Below are 14279 nucleotides of genomic sequence, written 5' to 3'. Positions count from 1 at the left end.
GACCTGGAAGAAGCTCCTGGCTTCTCACTTCAGCCTGGCTCAGCCATGGCCATTGTGGCCATTTGGGAAGTGACCCAGTGGATGGAAGATCAATATCTCTATCTCTTCCTCTCTCTGTGTAACTTTGCCTTTCAAATAAATAAATCATTTCAAGGAAAGAAGAAACAAAAAAACGTTCATGGGCTCACTTCAACCCCTTCTTCTGACTGTTAGTGTTTCTGTAATTTAGCTCCCTCCACATTCCCTGTGGTGAATGCCATGTGCCCCTCTAATTCGCAACTGGAAGTCCTAACCTCCAGGGTGCCTCTATGAGGGCACCCCAGGGCACATGGAACATGTATGCCACCTTTTCATCCCATTATCCCTGTAGAATTTTTGCATTTGGAGATCTGCCCTGGGTCGATGTACTTAAAGTTAAACAAGATTGTGAAGACATGATGTATTAGGAAGAGAATCTTCATGAGGCATGGAATCAGCCAGCACCTGGTGCTTGCATTTCTCTCCTCCAGGGCCGCAAGAAAATGGATTTCTGCTGTTCAAACCACCCCATCAGTGGCAAATACCTGAGCTGACAAATACCTTCCTTATCTACTTGTGCCTTACTTTGCTCTACACCACACATCTCCTTCTAACATGCTATCTGTCTTATTTATTTTCCTTAGTCATACAGGAGTAGACCAGAATTGAAAAGAAAAAGACTGGGGCTGGTGCTGTGGCACAGTGGGTTAAAGTCCTGGCCTGAAGCTCCAGTATCCCATAAGGCACTGGTCCTGGTCCCAGCTGCTCCTCTTCTGATCCAGCTCTCTGCTATGGCCTGGAAAAACAGTGGAAGATGGCCCAAGTCCTTGGGCCCCTGTATCCATGTGGGAGACCTGGAATAAGCTCCTGGCTCCTGGTTTCAGATCGGCACAGCTCTGGCTGGGCTGTTACAGCCATCTGGGGAGTGAACCAGCAGATGGAAGACCTCTCTCTGTGTCTCTACCTCTCTCTGTAACTCTTTCAAATAAATAATATTAATCTTTAAAAAGAAAAGAAAAAGGCTAAAAGCAAACAATAACCAGCTTCAAAAAGTATAAACAGAAACCACATTACACCCCACTCCACTAGACTAGAGAAAATAGCCAAGAGCACAAAATGATGAAATTTATAACAAAGGCACAGCAGCTAAAGCTGCCGCTACAACACCTACATCCTGTGGCTGAGTGCCATTCCAGTTCTGGCTATTCTGTTTCTGGTCCATCTCCCTGCTAATGCACCTGAGAAGGTGACAGAGGATGGCCCAAGTGCTTGAGGCCCTGCCAACCATGTGGAAGGTGGAGTTCCTGGCTCCTGGCTTCAGCTTAGCTCATCTGGGGATGTGGCAGCCATCTGGAGGAGTGAACCTGTGGATGCAAGATACCTCTCTCTGTGTGTCTATCTCTCTCTCTTTCTCCATCTCTCCTGTCTCTGTGTGACTCTGCCTTTCAAATAAGTAAATAACCCCTTTTTTAAAACCAAAGATAAAAAAAAAGATCAACAAAGATGAAAGTTAGTTCTGAAAAACTTCTAGGATCGTGATTAGGGAAGAAAAACATGACCAAAAGTGAGAAACGAACATTTGAATGTAACTTCAAAGGCTAAAAAAGATGATGAGAGATTATTTTGAACTCCAGGATCCGAAATTGGAAAAACAAAATTTCTTAGAAAAACATAACTTACTGAAACCATGAGGAGGTGCTGCAACATCAGCTTCCAGATACCTCATGTCTCTCCAGGAATTTTTTGTGTCTTCATCTGGAAGAGCTCAGGTAGGCATAAGGAGCATCCTGCACCTCTGGGTCACTCTTCAGGGAGAGGAAGAATACAGGTGGAGGTGCCTTCAACTAAGACAGCAGAGACAATGTCGATGTTATTGATGAACAGAAAGGATACAAGAGATAACTCCTCACACCACAGTGACACACATCAGGCCACTATGCTGTTTTCTATTGTTGATGCACGCAATTGATGGCTTAAAACAATGAACACAATTATCTTGCCATTTCTGAGAACTGGAAACCTGGGCACAACTTAGCTGGGTCTTGGGCTCTCAGAAGCCTGGAACCAATAAGGGCTGTGGTTTCATCTTAAGTCTCAACTGCTGAAGAACCCTCCCCCAAGCTTGATCAAGTTGTCACCAGAATTCTTTTCCTTGTTGTGATAAGAATGAGGAATATAGCTTCTCACCAGCTCTTGGCAGGGGTGGAGGTGGGAGTGGGTGGTGGTGGAGGGTGGGGTGGGAATGGGGATAGGCTGCCTCTGGCCTTGGGGACTATTGTAGTGCCCTGGTGTTTGCCTTTTCCATAGACAATCCACAGGATTGATTTGCAAGGCCACTGGGATAATGTTTCACTCCCATCTGCCAAGACCAAGTGTTATATGAGGGTACTTCAAAAAGTTTGTTGAAAATAAAATTAGATGATAGGTTAGGGGTGAACATTTGGTTCAGCAGATAAGATACTGCTTAGAATGGCCATATGCCATGTCAGAGTGCCTGGTTCAAACCCTGGCTCCTCCATTTCCTATCCAGCTTCCTGCTAATGCATTCTAGGAGGCAGCAGGTGATGGCCCCATGTGGGAGAACATCTGGGCTCCTGGCTTCAGCTTGCTGTTGTGGCATTTGATGAGTGAACTAGCAGATGGAAGCTCTCTTTGTCTGTCTCTCTCCCCACCCCCATCACTCTTTCAAAGAAACCAGTCTTTAAAGAATGATGATGGTTATGTCAGTGACAGTGATGACATGATGATGATAATGATAATGATGATGGTGATGACAATGATGATAAAGGTGATGCTGCTACTGACAATGATCATGATGGCAATGGTAATGGTGAAAATAATACCAATGATGGTGATGATGATAATGCTGGTGCTGGTGGCAAATTAAATTCATTGAGTACTTACCATTTGCCTGGCATAGCTTTATTTCTTTCACTTGAAACTCTTTTTTTTTAACTTTTATTTAATGCATATAAATTTCCAAAGTACGATTTATGGATTACAATGGCTTCACCCCCACACCGTCCCTCCCACCCACAACCCTCCCCTTTCCCACTCCCTCTCCCCTTCCATTCACATCAAGATTCATTTTCGATTATCTTAATATACAGAAGATCAGCTTAGTATACATCAAGTACGGATTTCAACAGTTTGCTCCCACACAGAAACATAAAGTGAAAAATAATAGATGATTTTTTTTAAATGATGATGAAATCAGAGCAGACCTATTAATCCCAGTGAGAGTCAAGTTGGGAATTGAGAATTTCTTTTTTTCTTTTTTTTTTTTTTTACAGAGGATCAGTTTAGTATGCATTAAGTAAGGATTTCAACAGTTTGCACCCCCATAGAAACACAAAGTGAAATATATTGTTTGAGTACTCGTTATAGCATTAAGTCTCAATGTACAGCACATTAAGGATAGAGATCCTACATGAGGAGTAAGTGCACAGTGACTCCTGTTGTTGACTTTACCAGTTGACACGCCTGTCTATGGCATCAGTAATCTCCCTATGCTCCAGTCATGAGTTTCCAAGGCTATGGAAGCCCTCTGAGTTCTCCGACTCTTATCTTGTTTAGACAAGGTCATAGTCAAAGTGGAGGTTCTCTCCTCCCTTCAGAGAAAGGTACCTCCTTTTTGATGACCTGTTCTTTCTACTGGGATCTCACTCGCAGAGATCTTTTGCCAGAGTGTCTTGGCTTTCCATGCCTGAAATACTCTCATGAGCTTTTCAGCCAGCTCTGAATGCCTTTAGGGCTGATTCTGAGGCCAGAGTACTATTTAGGACATCTGCCATTCTATGAGTCTGCTGAGTATCTCACTTCCCATGTTGGATCACTCTCCCCTTTATTTACCCCATCGGTTAGCGTTAGCAGGTACTAGACTTGTCTATGTGCTCCCTTTGACTCCCAGTCCCTCCACCATGACCAACTGTGAACTGAAACTGATCACCTGGAACAGTGAGATGGCATTGGTACATGCCACCTCAATGGGATTGAATTGGAATCCCCTGGTATGCTTCCAACTCCACCACTTGGGGCAAGTCAGCCTGAGCATGTCCCAAATTATACATCTCTTCCCTCTCCCATTCCCACCACCATGTTCAACAGGGATCACATTTCAGTTAATTTTCAACACTTAAGAATAACTGTGCATCAATTACAGATCTAAACCAGTCATATTAAGTAGAACAGATAAAAAAACTACTAAGAGGGATAATGTATTAAGTTGTTCATTAACAGTCAGGGCTATGCTGATCAAGCCACCGTTTCCGATAGTGTCCTCCTCACTCCAATAGGTTTCCCTCTTGGTGTTCAGTCAGTCGTCACCGATCAGGGAGAACATATGGTATTTGTCCCTTTGGGACTGGCTTACTTCACTCAGCATGATGTGGTCCAGATTCCTCCATTTTGTTGCAAATGACTGGATTTCGTTGTTTCTTACTGCGGCAAATTCAAAAGAATTAGAATCATACCATGCAGCTTCTCAGGCAATAAAGGAATGAAGTTGGAAATTAGCAACTCAGGAATCCCTAGAGCATACGCAAACACATGGAGATTGAACAACATGCTCCTGAATGAACAATGGGTCATAGAAGAAATCAAAAGAGAAATCAAAAAGTTTCTGGAAGTAAATGAGGATAACAGCACAACATACCAAAACTTATGGGATGCAACAAAAGCAGTGTTAAGAGGAAAGTTTATATCAATAGGTGCCTACATCAAGAAATTGGAAAGACACCAAATAGATGAGCTTTCAATTCATCTCAAGGATCTAGAAAACCTACAGCAAACCAGACCCAAATCTAGTAGGAGAAGAGAAATAATTAAAATCAGAGAAGAAATCAACAGGATTGAATCAAGAAAAACATTACAAAAAATCAGCCAAACGAAGAGCTGGTTTTTTGAAAAAATAAACAAAATTGACACCCCATTGGCCCAACTAACTAAAAAAAGAAGAGAAAAGACCCAAATCAATAAAATCAGAGATGAAAAAGGAAATGTAACAACAGACACCACAGAAATAAAAATAATCACCAGAAATTACTACAAGGACTTGTATGCCAGCAAACAGGGAAACCTATCAGAAATGGATAGATTCCTGGACACATGCAACCTGCCTAAATTGAACCAGGAAGATATCAAAAACCTGAACAGACCCAGAACTGAGACAGAAATTGAAACAGTAATAAAGGCCCTCCCAACAAAGAAAAGCCCAGGACCAGATGGATTCACTGCTGAATTCTACCAGACGTTTAAAGAAGAACTGACTCCAATTCTTCTCAAACTATTCAGAACAATCGAAGAAGAGGGAGTCCTCCCAAATTCTTTCTATGAAGCCAGCATCACCTTAATTCCTAAGCCAGAGAAAGATGCAGCACTGAAAGAGAATTACAGACCAATATCCCTGATGAACCTAGATGCAAAAATCATCAATAAAATTCTCACCAATAGAATGCAACAACACATCAGAAAGATCATCCACCCAGACCAAGTGGGATTTATCCCTGGTATGCAGGGATGGTTTAATGTGCGCAAGACAATCAATGTGATACACCACATTAACAGACTGCAGAAGAAAAACCATATGATTATCTCAATAGATGCCGAGAAAGCATTTGATAAAATACAACACCCGTTCATGATGAAAACTCTAAGCAAACTGGGTTTGGAAGGAACATTCCTCAATACAATCAAAGCAATTTATGAAAAACCCACAGCCAACATCCTATTGAATGGGGAAAAGTTGGAAGCATTTCCACTGAGATCTGGAACCAGACAGGGATGCCCACTCTCACCACTGCTATTCAATATAGTTCTGGAGGTTCTAGCCAGAGCTATTAGGCAAGAAAAAGAAATTAAAGGGATACAAATTGGGAAGGAAGAACTCAAACTGTCCCTCTTTGCAGATGACATGATTCTGTATTTAGGGGACCCAAAGAACTCTACTAAGAGACTATTGGAACTCATAGAAGAGTTTGGCAAAGTAGCAGGGTATAAAATCAATGCACAAAAATCAACAGCCTTTGTATACACAGACAATGCCATGGCTGAGGAAGAACTTCTAAGATCAATCCCATTCACAATAGCTACCAAAACAATCCAATACCTTGGAATAAACTTAACCAAGGACGTTAAAGATCTCTACGATGAAAATTACAAAACCTTAAAGAAAGAAATAGAAGAGGATACCAAAAAATGGAAAAATCTTCCATGCTCATGGATTGGAAGAATCAATATCATCAAAATGTCCATTCTCCCAAAAGCAATTTACAGATTCAATGCAATACCAATCAAGATACCGAAGACCTTCTTCTCAGATCTGGAAAAAATGGTGCTGAAATTTATATGGAGGCACAAGTGGCCTCGAATAGCTAAAGCAATCTTGTACAACAAAAACAAAGCTGGAGGCATCACAATACCAGATTTCAGGACATACTACAGGGCAGTTGAAATTAAAACAGCATGGTACTGGTACAGAAACAGATGGAGAGACCAATGGAACAGAATCGAAACACCAGAAATCAACCCAAACATCTACAGCCAACTTATATTTGATCAAGGATCTAAAAATAATTCCTGGAGCAAGGACAGTCTATTCAATAAATGGTGCTGGGAAAATTGGATTTCCACATGCAGAAGCATGAAGCAAGACCCCTAACTTACACCTTATACAAAAATCCACTCAACATGGATTAAAGACCTAAATCTATGACCTGACACCATCAAGTTACTAGAGAACATTGGAGAAACCCTTCAAGATATTGGCACAGGCAAAGAATTTCTGGAAAAGACCCGGGAGGCACAGGCAGTCAAAGCCAAAATCAACTATTGGGATTGCATCAAATTGAGAAGTTTCTGTACTGCAAAAGAAACAGTCAGGAGAGTGAAAAGACAACCGACAGAATGGGAAAAAAAATATTTGCAAACTATGCAACAGATAAAGGGTTAATAACCAGAATCTACAAAGAGATCAAGAAACTCCACAAAAACAAAACCAACAACCCACTTAAGAGATGGGCCAAGGACCTCAATAGACATTTTTCAAAAGAGGATATCCAAATGGCCAACAGGCACATGAAAAAATGTTCAAGGTCATTAGCAATCAGGGAAATGCAAATCAAAACCACAATGAGGTTTCACCTCACCCCGGTGGGAATGGCTCACATGCGGAAATCTACCAACAACAGATGCTGGCGAGGATGTGGGGAAAAAGGGACACTAACCCACTGTTGGTGGGAATGCAAACTGGTCAAGCCACTATGGAAGTCAGTCTGGAGATTCCTCAGAAACCTGAAGATAACCCTACCATTCGACCCAGCCATCCCACTCCTTGCAATTTACCCAAAGGAATTTAAATTGGCAAACAAAAAAGAGGTCTGCACCCTAATGTTTATTGCAGCACAATTCACAATAGCTAAGACCTGGAACCAACCTAAATGCCCATCAACAGTAGACTGGATAAACAAATTATGGGATATGAAACTCTTTTAACTGAAGTATAATGTATATATAACAAAAGTCATGAATTTTAAGTACACAGGCATGCGGATGGAAGACCTTTCTCTCCCTCTCTCTCTCTCTCTTTGCCTCTCCTACTCTAACTTTTTCAAGTAAATAAATGAATTTGAAAAAAAAAAAGTGTACCGAGTTCCTTTGGCCTTCATTTCCCATCTCTGATGTCAGCAAGGCACCAGGAGGACCCCTGCCAGGGGGTTCCATTTCCTGCTCTCAGGAAGAAGAGTGCCAACACCTGCTATTTTTAAAAGTATCTTTAACTCAAAGTAAGCCATATGCCAAAATGGCATATTGTGGAGTGACCAATGTCAACCCGCTTTACAGACAGAGACCAAATGGAAGCAGCCTTAAACTCCTATGCCCTGAACCAGTTGCAGTCACTGAGATCAAGGTAGATCATTAAAATGCAGGTTGCCACACTTCTTTTGTCTTATTACAGTTTCACATTGACTATATTTTATTGTACCTACTACATGAAGGTACCTCAATAGGTTCAGGAGAAAATGGAATTTAAAATTGTTTATTTTGATGCAAAATATTTTTTTAAATCTGCACATACATTTTTGTTCTCCATAATCCATGCCCCTTGGTTTGGACATTGTTTATCCCCCACAAGAGCTTGTGTCTTGGGACTTGGGTCCCCAGGGTGGTGCTGGGGCCTTAAAGAGGCTGTAGTCATGTCAATGGTGGAATCACTCACAGAAGAAACTAACAGTCCTCTTGTGGACTGCGTTGGCTCCTGCAAGAATGAGTTGCTACAGAGACCAAGACTGCCCCTTCCCCAACCCAGTCTCTGGCTTCCTGTATGGTCTTATGATCCTTCTCACACACTCCCACCATGATGTCATCCACTAGGATGTGGTGCAGCCAAGGGGCCCTCACCAGAGGCAGAACCCACGGGGCCTCCCAGTCTTGCACTTTCAGCCTCCAAAACCATGAGCTAAATCACCCTCTTTCCTTTTCTGTCTAAACTACCCAGGTATTTTGTTATAGCAACAGAAAATGGACTAATGCAAGTGCCTTCTGAGAGGGATAGACATTCCTACTGTGAGTGCTCTCAGCTGCACTGAGACTCAAGGGCCAGGAGGCAGATCCAGGAATTCAATGGCAGGCACCCCACCCTCCAGGCTGGGGCCCCAGGGACTCCGCTAAACTGCAGTGTGGCCACTTGGAAGGTGGTTTGAGGAGCCCCAAGAGGTCCCTCCAGGAAAAAAGGCCACATCCCCACCTACTCACCCTGACACTGAAGCATGCCTTGAGACTCCTTCCTCTGAGAAAACACTTCATTTCCCAAGAGGTTCCTATTAAAAGCCATGAAATCAGGAGGCACCACTCCAGCGGCCATTCCTGCCAGTTAGCAGTGCATCCATTTCCCCAAGAACTGGGGAGCTAACAGGGATGGAGAGTGTGGGGAAAGCCATCTGGTAGGAGCATGGGGACAGGGATTACCTCAGTGGATACTTGGAGTTTTGGCAGCTTTGAGAACCAGCATGAAAGTTGAGCTGAGGCAAACAGGGCCATTGCCCTGCTTGCCAAACCTTGCTGCTCTCACTGTCTTTTTTAAAGGATCTGCTGGTGAAGACTTACCTTTCTCCACCTGCTCTGAAGAGAGATGGAACATGGGGCCCACCCTGTGCAAAGGGGAGCTCACCAATTCATTGACACTGCTGCAATGTAAGAGAGAGCGGCTGTCAGGTTGGGTCACCAACAGCACAGATCCTTATCCACAGATGCTTTCCCAGTAGTCAATGGAACCTTGTTGCTGCTGAAATACAAGTAAGGGGGCACATTTATATTCTAGACACTGAAACAACTGCATGATTTCTGGTGTTTTGAGAAAACATCCCAAGCTACTTGGAATGACCACCTGAAGAAGCTCTTAAGGGGATCAGTCAGGACTACATGACATGCAATGGAAACCAAGTTATCTGCCAGGGAGAAAATGTCACTTTTGCCTCATTGTTCATTGGCTGCATTTCTAACTCTTGTAGAAGTATCTTATGTACACTGTGGGCTACAGCAAACACAGCATTGTATATGTGATAAATCCCATCACTCATGGTCATGTCAAAATCATGTGAAAGCAATGATTCCAAGGAGGTATTCAGTGGACAATGCAGCAAGATTTTGTGGGATGCCCCAGAAACTAGGCATCCAAAAGCCAGTGACTAGAATCTAGAGAGGTAAATGTCTTCTGGGTATTTGGAAGGGTTAGCTGTCCAAAGAAAGTTTTTGAAACCAGAGATCTCACTCCAGTGCTGTGAAAAAATAAGAGACCCATGGATGAATGGAACAGGAAGTTTCTCACTGGTGGCAAAATCCCATTCTGAGGTGGTGACTCAGACTTTCCGTGTCATTAAATGTTTCCATGTTTTAAAACTGATGACTATGAGGGATCAGTGTCACAGAAAAGAATCACCACATTTGCTGATGATTTTAGGATCTGGATATGAAGCCTATTCTCGAGTGAAATACGTGACTCCTCAGTGACTGGAATCAATTCCACAAAGTCCACAAAGATGCCATTCTTCTGTATCTCAACTTTTAAATCAGAATTAAACTGAATACCTTTTGGGCAGTCTGTTATGGCCAAAGACACTCAGATCCACCTGAAATGAAGCATCAAGGAGACCATGCCAAGGGCCAGAGAAGTGTCTTTGGGGGCCATCTGATAGAGGGAAGGAAACTGACCACTGTCACTCAGAAGAAGTTCAAAAGACCCAAGAGTCAGCTAAGGGAAAATGCAAGAAATCTCTGTAAGGTTATTGCTATATTGAACAAAATTATTCCTGAAGAAATTAAGCAAATGATGGATGTATCAGAAGATTTTAGAATATTTCATTTTTCTCATCTCCCATTACATATAAACTTCCTAGTTCATGAGTCATTAGACTCACACGTTCAGGAAACCATTTCTCATTTTCACTCACCCACACTACTTAAGGACAAATGTGGCTACTCCACCAAATCTCTGCACACCTTCTCTTTAGATCACACACTGTGGCAAATGTATAAGGTCACTGTAATGTAAATTTTTGTGTCTAATTAAGGCAGCTAAAGGTGATGTGCTTTTCTCCCTTTCCCTTGCACACTCACCTGTGGAACTTCGTAGAGTTCCCGGAGTGTTCCCATGTGGATAGTAATGCTTGTTCCTGATATTACAGCTATAGACTTTCTCTGTTTCTGACACGTGTTATTGGGAACGGGCTTTTCCAGTCCAGCAAGGCAGATGAAGAGAATCTCCATCACCACAACATCACTCTGCATGACATTATAGAGGTCGAATCCTAAGGTCACATTGGGTAAAAGATGGGGGTTTTTTGTGATCTCCTCAATAGTGAAAACCAAGGCCAGAACATAACTTTTTTTTGGGACTGGAACCTGCATGAAAGGCACAAGGATCTTAAGGAAAAAGCCTCCAATCCAGATTATCCTCAATTTTACTGCAATAACTGTTACAAATGGATTGGTTGTAGCCAAAAGTTCATATGATCTAATCCTTTTCTGTACATTAGCAGAGGACAGAGTGTGAAAACTGCTGTGTTCGCAGGACAGAATCCTCAAAAGAACAAAAGCTGATATGACCTTGATCCTGACCCCCCAGCCTATATAATTCTGAAAAACAAGATCTGCTTTTACACCACATGGTTGTCCATTCAGCCAAAGAACATGATCTCATTTATGGATGCACACCTCATCAATTTAAATCATCTCTGACATTTAAATCATCTTCTAAGTTTTTATATTTACCCTCTCTGAAGTTCATGAACACCTAGGAAGAACATTCCAGTTGTCCAAGAAAGCATGACAAGGAAATTCACATCATCTTTAGCATGCCTCCATACATGTTTCCTCAATTCACAAACTACAATGATTCTTCTTCTTATCACATCAGTAAACGCTTCTTGAAATAGGAGTCATATGATCATAAGGCTGCAGATTGTAATTGGAAGAAAGAACAATTCAACTGAAGGCTATGTGATCAGAAAGAGGGATGATGTCACAGCACTGAGAATGGTAGAGTGAAAGCCTGCCATGTACCCAGAAAAATCTCTTCCTCATCAAACTTACCCATCAACCAGCATCACAAGCCAGCATAATGAAATCAGATGCAGAGTTACAAGGAGGGAAACAGTGAAAAGGGGGAGCTCTTTAGAGAAGCCTAAACAATCACTGGGTGGACTTGAAACCTTGTGCTGTGAGACCTGTGATGCTTTACAATTAAGACAGTCATCCATTTTTAGAACACTAAGCATATCTTAAAGTAAATCATTAACAGTGGTATCAGTGTATTCCAAACAGGCCTTCTTCACTCAATTTTCCCTACAGAATTGATCATAAATAGTCTTCCATGCAAAGAACATGATGCATTTCTACTTTCTGGGTTGTGGCATTTCACAAAAATGTAAATGAGGAGTCCTTTGTATTTATTTCTGATGTCCGGTGTGTTGAGTCTTGATGAATGGACTAGATCATGCACAGTTTGTTAAGGGTTATTGTGTGCTCCAGAGAAAGTGACAGTTTTTCAGGTCTTGGTTCATGCTGCAACATAATATGTATGTATATATGTATATATGTGTGTGTATATTATATACATATTCTCTCTATATATTTATATATAGGTATTCTATAACCATGTAAACGGTTGCTTTATATTTTTTTATATATAGTTTCTATAAATATTTGTTATCCAAATATGTCATTAATACTTTCTCTGCAGAATGAGGAAATTTGAAAATTCTTGCTAAATGAATCAAATAATATTCAGTTTTGTGTTTCATGTATCTCTGTTCCTCTCCTCATTCTTCTACACTTCTGTCAATTCCTCATCCTCTCATTTCTTTCTCCAATTCTTGTCCAGTACGAAAATGTCTAGAAGGCTCTTTAACACACTAGGCATTTGTGAGCTTCGCCATTTCAAACTGTTTTATGCTGCCTTTATTATCTCTAAGAACAGTTTATCAGGAATTACTGTTTATTTGAGTTTTGGTGAATCCAGCATTAGACGGTATAGTGTCTAAATCTATTGATAGTCAATATGGCTTGTTTTTCCAAGTATCATCAACACAGGTATTTTCTTTTGGGTTTGCTAAGATTAGATTATGATCTCCAATTTGCATGGCATACATCTTGGAGGAATCTTGCTTCTATTCATAGAATCTACTCTTGATGCTGGAAATTCACTATCTCCTTATCTGTGCCATTTAGGGTAGACTTAAATGATGTGCTGCATGAATAACCATGGGGAATACTACTACTAAAATAAATAAATATTTCATAAGTTGGATGCCTTGTGCACATATCAAATTAGGCAAATTTTTAAAAATCAATGTGAGTAAAATCATAACACCAAGCCAATTTCCATTAGATATTTTCTGGAGAGATCTCTGGACAAATGCCTAAAATACTCAATCAGTTGCATCACTTGGTGACACCAAATATGCTTCTCAAATCCATTGGCGCTAATGATAGTGCAATAATCTATGTCCTAATATCTACCTTCTATCAAAGATCTATGCAGTGTCAACCTACTTCCTGGAGCATTATAGTAAAAAGCACTTAGAAAATTAGCACCTTCATAAACAGGTGAGACGAAAATTATGCTGTCCTACAAGATAGTATAATTTGTAAGCATAAAATTTATAAATATATGTATATACATATAAAGCATTTATATTTCGCTACAAAAAGAAAGTATCCTAAAGAGGGGCAGAAGCAGAATAAACCCCCTTCTGAAATGTATTTTTACAGAATAAGATAGAATCAGGGACACATTGTGAATGTTGTAGATTTCAATCATTGAAGTTCTTATGGTATATTCATCATTAAAATATAATTATTATTGTAGTTGTGCAAAGCTGTTGCCCTGAGATTACTTTTACCCAGTAAAAAACTTACTTTCTTGAATATCATTCTCCTTTAAAACTGTAGAAGAAATGAAATGTTCTCATAGCCCCAAATCAAGCACATAGAAGAAACGTTTGTGAGCACATGTGGAAGAGCTCATGTAATTCAGGTTGATTCATTTCAGTGTATGGGTTCTGTAAGAATCTGCCAGTGAGGCGCAATAGGCCCCTGAGCTGATGAACGGGGTCAGGGAAGGACAAGAAAATACCAACCAGACTCTGCTTCCTCCTATGATGTGATAATATTTCCTGAACCATTCAAGGTGCTAGGCAAGAAGAAATACCTTCTTCATGTCCAGAACTGTCAGTTTTTACAAGGGACAAATGATGGACAAGGAGAGACAAAGAACACATTTCTTTATTCAGTTGCGCACCCAAAAAATTAGCTGCTATGTAAATTAATGGAAAATGATTTTAGCAAGAACTTACCATCTGCGTGTGAGAATATTCTGGAAATTATACATGGTTCTTGGAAAGAAGTATGTGCAAAGGGGGAAAAGCAGCAATCTCAATACATCCATCCTTGTAAAAACTCCATTCCATCTGGAAAAATGTTGTTGCAATCATCATAACAAGAAACAAAGAGATACAGCTGCAGAAAGAGCAACAGAATAATCAAAGTAAATATCCTCAAAATCTGTGAAAAACCCTAGGGCAGGACAGCATTTCAACATGCAGTGTCATGCAGATGCATACATATAGTGTGTGTGGGTGTGTGTGTGTGAGAGAGAGAGAGAGAGAGAGAGAGAGAGAGATAGAGAGAGAGAGAGAGAGAGAGAGAGATTGCCTGAATCAAGCTACTTTAATACTGCTTCATCTGATGTCTTTCCACCAGCTGTC

Source organism: Oryctolagus cuniculus, chromosome 16 (assembly GCF_051225735.1).
Source record: "Oryctolagus cuniculus isolate XC-2025 breed Fujian yellow rabbit chromosome 16, ASM5122573v1, whole genome shotgun sequence".
Taxonomy (NCBI): domain Eukaryota; kingdom Metazoa; phylum Chordata; class Mammalia; order Lagomorpha; family Leporidae; genus Oryctolagus; species Oryctolagus cuniculus.
The sequence above is the reverse complement of the archived record's forward strand: the minus strand, read 5'-3'. Positions refer to the sequence as shown.